The 7,673-nt window shown below is 36.2% G+C and overlaps 1 pseudogene; it reads left to right on the top strand.

The window, feature by feature from the left end:
* The first annotated feature begins 900 nt into the window (after positions 1-900).
* LOC129874983 (uncharacterized) lies at positions 901-2,135 on the top strand (annotated as a pseudogene).
* Positions 2,136-7,673: the final 5,538 nt, after the last annotated feature.

The raw sequence follows: 7,673 nt of genomic DNA, 5'->3' as shown, positions 1-7,673 counted from the left end.
CACTTCGTGAAATTCAATAGTACAAAGCAAGCTAAGTTGCATCTCTCAAAATTGTCATAAAAACAGTTTATAGCACTTCAAAATTAGCCACCAAGTTTAAGCAAAAACAATAGCATAGATGTGAGCGAATCATCATTTCTCAATGTAAAAGGATTTTAGCAATGAAATAAGCATCACTATGTTGAAACTCTAACTCAACACTGTCAATACCAAATTAGCCCAACTATATATAGAAAAGAATATTCTCCTTTTATACCAAAGGTATAAAAGAACAGAACTCCAAAAACACAGAGAACTTTTCATACTTCAAGTTCTATGATGCGTGCACCATAACACAAAAGATTCCAAATACTTAGTGATTAGATAATTTGGAGTAGAAAACATGGGATCAGAGTTAAACATGGGTTCTTGATTTATTTTCCCAGTTAAATAATACATGATGCGTTAGAAGTATGATTTGAAGATATGTCATCCTTGTTCTTTTCTTCCTCTTCTTCTTCTGTTGTACGCATGATTGTACTTACTTAATATGAGGTTTTATTTTTTCTAGTCAAGGTCAACTCGGTCACTAAATTTTTGAAAGGTAATTTTGTAAATCAACTTTCAACTATGGGGCTTCCTACTTTTAGAATAAGTATGATGATATGCTGTCCAAAACCAAAGCAGTCCCATCCAAATCGATTAAGGAGAAGGAGTTATAGTTTGATTGCAACACAGTTTGTTTACAAGTCTTGAATTATAAATTTATTCAAAGGAGCACGTGATGACATAAATAGAAATCCTAATTTGTATAGAAGTAGATATTTGAAGTATAAAGGGATTGGGAAGTATCGCCTAAATTCTTTGTCTATTTATATCAACTTATATCACACCTAATTATTCATACAGGTTTAAAGGATTTGGAAGTACCGCCTGAAATTCTTTGGCTATATATATCTGTTCCTTCCATCTCGGATAAACATTCATTCTTTCCTCTGAAACATGTCGTCGTTTTCGAGAAGTGGCACATTATTATGTGTGTTTTTGTTGTTGGGTACTTGCATAGGCATCGTTACTGCAAGAGAACCCAAAACAGAAAACAACAAGGAGCCGTTTGGTACTTCTTCAATTCGATTATGGCCCCGATGGAGGTGGCATCATCATCACGCACCTTCACTCGGATGGTGGTGGCGTACTCACCCTAAAAAACCATCACCACCAACTCACATGGACATGGCTTCATCTCCATCTCCAATTGATAATGCGGCTTCACCAACTCGTGCATCTCCATCTCCATCTCCGGTTGATAATGCGGCTTCACCAACTCATGCGGCTCCATCCTCAGTTGATGATGACGTTTCGCCACAGCACACGGCCCCGGCCCCGATGACTTCTTGCATCAACGTGGATGGTTGTAAATCAGATTTGATCACTTCTATTTTCAAACGTAAAATTTCATTATCCACACAATGCTGTAAAGTCCTTTCAACAATTTCAGATGGTTGTTTTTACAGAGAGTTTTCACATTCCAAGAGGGTACCATTTTTCCTTGGCAAAGTGAGAAACTATTGCAGTCATGCGGTTAATAATGCGGCTTCACCAACTCATGCGGCTCCATCTCCAAGTGATAATGTGGATTCACCAACTCATGCGGCTTCATCTCCAGTTGATAACGTGGCTTCACCATCTCATGCGTCTCCATCCCCATCCTCAGTTGATGATGTGGTTTCGCCACCGCACACGGCTCCCTCTTGGGCCCTAGCCCCAACTCCAACCCCTTCCTGCATCAAGGTGGACGGTTGTGCATTAAATTTAATCACTTCCATTTTCAATCGTAAAATTTCATTATCCACACAATGTTGCCAAGTACTTTCAACAATTTCAGATGATTGCTTTTACAGAGAATTCACTCACTCCGAGAGGGTACCATTTTTCCTAGGCAAAGTGAGGAATTATTGCAGTCATCATCAAGGCTGAAGCATGATCAAATCTTAGCAAGAGATTAGGATAATGCAGCGTTTTTCCTCTTTCCATTTTTTTTTTGGTTATTTAGCTTACTTTATATAGGATTCCGCCGGTAGTTAAATATTTTCAACTAAATTCTTTAATTAGTTCAATTGCATTTTACTCTTTCGATGAATATTTATTTGTCCATATTTGACTCAGCACACTCCTTACAAATCATTTACTATATCACTGCTAGATTATTGATAATGCTAGCTATGGAACACAACCTTTTACTATGGCAGACATATCAATCAACTATGCCTTGGTCGCAAATAAAATTAATTGAGGACGGTTATATGAATCTTCTGCAACTATTTCTTTCTATGCGACCCCAACATCCCAACAAATTAGTAAACGGAAAAGGGCCTAAAATGTCCTTGAACTATTGAAAAAGGTACAAAAATGTCTCACATCCATCTATTTGGCTTAAAATGCCCTTTATATCCACCTTTATGTCCAAAATTGACAATTTTAGCAGAAAAGATCATTTTAGGCCCAATAGATGGATAGAGAGCATTTTTGTACCATTTTCAATAGTTTGATGGCATTTTAGGCCTTTTTAACAGAATTTTAATTAAATAATTTGAATGATTTTTTAAACATGTGGCGGCCATCTATTGGTTATAATTTAATTATTTAAAATTAATTATAAATTAAAATTTATTAACAGAATTTTAATTAAATAATTTGATTAATTTTTTAAACACGTGACGGCCATCTATTAGCTACAATTTAATTATTTAAAATTAATTATAAATTAAAATTTATTTAACAGAATTTTAATTAATTAATTAGAACAATTTTTTTAAACATGTGGCGGCCATCTATTGGTTACAATTTAATTATTTAAAAATCAATTTTTTAAACAGAATTTTAATTAAATAATTTGGATAATTTTTTTAAACACGTGGCCTCCATCTGTTGGTCATAATTTAATTACTTAAAATTAATTATAAATTAAAATTTATTTAACAAAATTTTAATTAAATAAATTTTTAAAATATGTGGTGGTCATCTATTGGTTAAAATTTAATTATTTAAAATTAATTATAAATCAAAATTTATTTAAAAGAATTTTAATTAAATAATTTGAATAATTTTTTAAACACGTGTCGGCCATCTATTGGTTATAATTTAATTATTGAAAATTAATTATAAATCAAAATTTATTTAATAAAATTTTAATTACAAAAAATGTCATCAAACAATTGAAAATGATACAAAAATGTCTTTATCCATCTATTGGGCCTAAAATGTCATTTTTCGTTAAAGAAAAGGTTAATTTTGGACTTAAAAGTAGATGTTAAGGACATAGATGAATGATGGATATTTTTGTACTATTTCCAATAATCCGAGCGCATTTTAGGTTCTTTTTCGATTAGTAAATAAGAAGATTTAGCATGACATTTTTACACTAGTAAAAAATGATGGCGGAGATTTGTGGGTATGCATCTGATTCAATAACTTTTTGGCGCAAGTGTGGAAAGTCTGGTAAAAGATGGAGATTGAATTCTATAGATTTTGAAGCCTGTGAAGTTAGTAAAAACATCTGAAAATTCGATGTGAATGAGATGTACTTTGAGCACCTGGACTCTTATTTTAAAGGTCAAACCCATCGCTGGCCCCTTAAAGTTGGCGTCAACTTTCACTTAGACACCTAAACCAAGATATGTTCATTTTAGACACTTAATGTAAGGGTATATTGTGTCATTTTGACATTTTTTAATCAATCCGAAGTTTGAGCGTAGAGCGTGTATTACACTTTCCTACACATAAATTAATTGACCAATTAAATTCTGCCAACACTATCAACTTTACATGTCATATAACTTTAAAATTAAATACTCAAAAGTTGATCTTCACCAGTTCAGTGTCTCTTCAGTTCAAAGAAACCCTCTTTTCCTTCTTCATCGATCAAAACCCACGCAAGTGTATGGAAGTTCAATTTTCATTGATTTTCATTCAATGCCCAAAACTTGAACTTCAACACAGTGTGTCTATTGTCTCTTCAGTTCAAACGAAACAATCTTCCTTCTTCACTGATCAAAACCTAGGTAAGTGTTTGAAAGTTCAATCTTTCTTGATTTTCATTCAATTATTAGTTAGTATTAACTGTTGTGTTTGTTTATGTTGCCAATTTTCAGGTTTAAAGGTTGAAATCAAGTGTTGGAGATTGCATTTTTGTTGGGTGTTTTGATATTTCTATCAACTGCTTCTTGAAGTGACATTAGTTTGTGTTTGCATGTTTCATCCTTGAAGAAAAAGGTGTATGTTCTGGTTTGGTTGTGTCCACTCTGTGTTAACATTTTGTAACTAGGGTTTTTTTTGGAAATTACACTGATAAAGCAAGGGGCTTTTTGGGTATTTTCTTGTTGAGATATGGACGACTATATATTGATATGTTTTCATCATAGGGGTCATGTGATCGCAGACCCTAATCCTACTTACAGAGAAGAAGCAGATGTATTTGTCGTTGCCATTAATAAAGATCATTTTAGCCTTGTCGAGTTTCTTTCATACACTGAAGACCTTGGGTACACAACTGTGAAGGGTTTTTACTATCAAAATGAAATTAACAATGAATTTGTCCAAGTTACTTCTGATATTCAGTTGTTAGACTATGTGAAAGACTTAATAGATGGTGATGACTTTCATATTTATGTGGTTCATAAAATTGATGAGTTAGAGAAATTGCCAACTGCAGCTGGTCTTTTGCCATGGCCGGGCTCATTTGATGTTGGAAATGTGGAGAATGAGGCTGTTTCAGATGTGAATGAGACTGAGGATGTTTCAGATGTGAATGAGTCAGATCTGCATAGTAGTGACTCAGATATAAATATCATTCCTGATGAAGATGGTTCAGATGTTGATGAAGAATTGAGATCTTTTAGATCTGAAAGGAGGAACAAAAGAAATCTTAATCCTAAGAGAAAAAAGAAAGTACTTGAAGAAATACCAGTAGGTGAAGCTGGTATTGATAGAGGCTTTGAAGATATTGGAAGAAATAAGAAGGATAGATATGTTGGCAGATTAGGAGGAGATGAAGATTATATTGATAGCTTAGACTGTGATAGTGATAATAGCACAGATGTGGTAGATGTAGAAGCTGTTAGGGGTATTGATCAACTAGGAAGAAGGAAGAGTAAAAATGTCAGGTATGATGTTGAATGTGAAGTCGCTATTTTTGAACTTGGAATGATTTTTGAAAATGCTAAATAATTTAGAAAGGCTTTGACAAATTATGCAGTAGAAAATAATTATCAGATTAAGTGTAACACCCCTAAAAACATTTCCCTAAGATTCGGACCCTTCTTGTATACGGGTAGGGTCGAACCCGAGTATTGAGGGGCATATGCATGAGCTAGGATGAGTCCCCGAGAAATTTAAGGACGTTGGAGGTGATGTGGGGTCACGAAGGACCCCTAGGACCAAGCTAAGTCCAAAAGATTCGTCGTGGCTAAGCTTTAGGATGAGTTCGTAAAAGGGATCGACTTCTAACGACCCTATCTTTTGAAAAACGACAATTTGGGTAGCCCACGACCTATCAAATTAAAGGTCATCAATCCTTCTTTCCAACGCCACCAAGAATGCAATTTTTGGAGTTCGAAATCAAAAGATATGACGATCCTAAGATGAACTAGCACAGCAGAGTTTTCAGGCCTGGGTTGCAATTGCTGGAAAATTGGGCTTGGCGCTGTAAGGGCGCGACGCGCCACTATCGTGCCAGAAACATGCCTCAGTAGTTTGCTCCTTGGCGCAATGCGCCACTAAAAGTTGTGCAGAGTTTTTCAGGCCAAATTTCCAGAACCCAGAAAATATGGCCTTGGCGCTGTAAGGGCGCGACGCGCCACTATCTCACTAGAAACATGCCTCAGTAGTTTGGTCTCTGGCGTGGTGCGCCACTACGAGGTGTGCAGGTTTTAGGCGTAATCGGCCTGGCACTGCAATGGCGCGACGCGCCACTATCGCGCCAGGTGCATTTTTGCCTATTTTCCAGAACTTTTGAGGAGGGGCAATTTGGGAACTTACCCAAATTATATATGTATCACCCTAGACTATTTTGAGATCATATTTTCAGCCTCTCTCTCTCTCTAAAAAGCCCTAGGAGTTCCTCTCTTTCTCTCTCTCTTCTTCTTCTTCCTCTCCAAATCCTCCTCCAACAAGAAGAGTTCCAAGAGCTTCAAGGTTTGAGTTCTCCATTGAAGACCCAACCACAAGGTTTTCTTCAAGTCTTCACTAAGGTATGTAAGGCTATCCAAAACATGGGTTGAGTCCACCCATGTGCCCTACTCTTGCTTTGAGGTTAGATGTTCATGACAAATGGAGTTTTCTTGGTATGGTTATGTTTGTATGAGCCTTGTCCCCTATTTATTTGACTCTATATGTGTTGATGTTGTTGAGCTAAAAAGTTCTTAAAATGGGCCTTTATGTGAGTATGAGTTAATAAAGATGAGTTGTTAAATATATTTTATTGACCTTTTAATTATTTAGATTGTGATAAAGGATGTTATTTTCCTAAAAATATTGTCGATTTTAAAATGTCGATTTAAAGTCTTGAAGTTGTGATGAGTCACCAAGATTTCTCAAATGGATGGAGGTAATGTTTGATTATATCTATATATTTCTATAAATGTGCATTTAAATTTCTTTTGAAGAGATGATTGAGATTGATCGGATAGTACGATTGGAAGAGATTTGATTGTGATAGAGTTTATGAGTTGACAAGGTTGTAATGAGACTTGTCGATATGAGTTGATTGAGTTGATTGGATGGAGTTTTATGATCATTGAGTCTTGGGAGGAGTATCGAGCACCGAATTGGGCAAGAGTATAGTCCATACTCGAACCCAATACCTGCGTTGCCAAATGTAGGAGGGATTGAACCGTTAAAGTCGGATGCTTCCCCGAGAAGTTTATCCTGACATTATAGGACTTGGTTGGATTGTATCCATGATTGGTTGACTCGTTCATGCCCTGGCAAAGTATGAACGGACGCGGCAATAACGTTGGCTTGTTGTACTGTCACTGGCTCATAAGTGATGGTTGTCGGATAAGAGAAACTCCCAAATAGGTCTTGATAGTACTCTGAGTCAGAGTGAGTTGAATGGTATGTGATTGGTCCCGTCTAAATCATATTCTTGTTTAGACTTAGGACACTTGATTGAGTTGTTATTTCCCTTGAGTTGAGATTCCGAGTTAATTTGATTCTTCCTTAATGTTCGTTGTATTCGGCCATTTTACATGCTCGTACATTGCATGTACTGACGCCATTTGGCCTGCATCGTTTCATGATGCAGAGACAGGTACTAGAGATCATCAACCGGTGCTCCGTTGAAGATCCACATACACTCCCAGCTAGTTGGTGAGTCCTCCTAGTTTTCGGAGGATATTGAGCTTTTTTGTACAGTTTATTGTCGTTTCCTTTATTTTTGGTTAGTGGTAGCCATGGACTTGTCATTGGCACCTCTTAGACTTTGATAGAGGCTTCATAGACTGGAGTGTGGGGAGGTTGAACGGTTATTTAGAGGAGTCTTATTATATTTGTTTGTTGGGTTGATGAATGTTTGGCCTTCGGCCCCCATATTGTGAATAGTATTTCACTAATTGAGTTTCTGCTAAGAAAATGTGATTGATTGAATGTGTGACTGGACCAGGTGGTTCGCTCGGAGGTCAGAAATGGCCTTCGGG

This window comes from Solanum dulcamara, chromosome 2 (assembly GCF_947179165.1).
Source record: "Solanum dulcamara chromosome 2, daSolDulc1.2, whole genome shotgun sequence".
Lineage (NCBI taxonomy): Eukaryota > Viridiplantae > Streptophyta > Magnoliopsida > Solanales > Solanaceae > Solanum > Solanum dulcamara.
The sequence above is the reverse complement of the archived record's forward strand: the minus strand, read 5'-3'. Positions and strand labels throughout refer to the sequence as shown.